The following is a 1,676-nucleotide window of genomic DNA, read 5'->3' on the forward strand; positions in this document are numbered from 1 at the left end:
CAAACATTACCAAAACTGAATTCAAAAAAAATTTCAACAGATCACCACAAAACACAAAACAAAAAAAAAAAAATTAACAAAAACAACAACTGCATATTTTTTTTTTTGCAATTTTTCTACCTATTTAATCCATTAAGTGTTGCAAATCGCACACAAGCGTGAGCAACCTACCCCAAGCTATTGAGGTGACGCTCAAGCAAACGCAATAAAAGATAGTTAATAAGCTCAGCACGCCATTGAAAAGCAGAATAAAGGCGAAAAATCGCAAAAATCGCAAAAAACGCAAAAATAATAAAAAATCCAACAAAAACACAACAAAAACAAAGAAAAGCGCAACACTAAGCGGCTTTGCCACACGACGGAAATAGCACTATAGTGCTCATATAAACCCATAGTCAACAGTTTAAGGTGAGTAAAGACTGCAAGCCTCTGTCCCCTTGCTCCACAAACGCTTTCCGGCATGCCAACTTTGGGTTGTTTGGCTCAAAGTATTTAGATATAGGCATAAATAAATATATATTTATAGATATGTATATAAACTATATATGGCACTAGCGTTTTCTGTTGAGCACATGTGTTCTTGAGCGTCATAAGCAAATAATAAAATAAGAAATCTAGTAAATAAATGCAACAAAAAATAAGCGGGGAATCACAAAAGGTATGAAACTCAACTTCAGTGTCTCCGCTTTGGAACTTTTGCTTTTCTCGCCTCTCCAGTGTGTGTGTGTTTTTTTTTTTATTTTTTATTCAATATAGTCGAGTTTTGTGATTCTTATGCCACTTTGCTCAAGTGTCTTCAGCTGCTACTCTGCTGCTTAGTTTAACCGCTTGCTCACTTACACCGTGTGCTATAAAAAGTTAATTTCAGGAAATAGGAAATGAAACATTCTACACTTATGCCTGTTTGTTGTTACTATATTCTCTTCATTTCGGTTTTTTATGAATACTGTGGGAATAATTTTTCCTTCCTTTAGTCTTCATTTGTTTTATGTTCTCATATGTAAGTGCGTAAATTAAAAAAAAAAAATATTTAATGATATGATAAAAATATATCAGTTAATGATAGTTAAGAGCAGCGAAAGAATTATAACTATGATATTATAAAGTTTTATAAAATTATTTTTTTTTGGAAATTCATAGCTGGATATTTCCACTTAACATGTCCAATGAAAATGGTGGTTCCACCTGTCTCTACTACAAATTGTTCCTTAGGTGGCTTTGATGGCAAACGATTTTGAATTTTCACTTTTGAGCTGCAATTTCAGAAAACAAAGGGTCATTTTTCCACTAGAGACATTATTCCATCAGTGTAAAACTTTTCTGGTTTCTCGGCGAAAAAATGCGACAAGTAATTTAGTATCTAAACTTCCCAGCCAAGCTCTCAAGTTTTTGCTGATTCATCAAATACCACACACATGTCTAGCGTTGGCCTGTTGGAAGATGAAGCCCTTTTTGTTGATCAGATATGGCCGTTTTTTCGATTGCTTACTTCAATCTCATCAGTTGTTGACAGTAAAGTGCAGAATCAATCGATTGTCCAGTGTGGAGCAGCTTATAGTGGATGATTCCTTTCCCATCCCATCAAATACTCAGCATAACCTTTCGACGCGTCAATGCTGGCTTTGCGACCAATTGTTGAGCTTTACCACGCGTGGACCATGATACTTTTTGCACAT

The sequence above is a fragment of the Bactrocera latifrons genome, unplaced genomic scaffold (genome assembly GCF_001853355.1).
Source record: "Bactrocera latifrons isolate USDA-ARS-PBARC rearing strain unplaced genomic scaffold, ASM185335v1 scaffold_217, whole genome shotgun sequence".
Classification (NCBI taxonomy): domain Eukaryota; kingdom Metazoa; phylum Arthropoda; class Insecta; order Diptera; family Tephritidae; genus Bactrocera; species Bactrocera latifrons.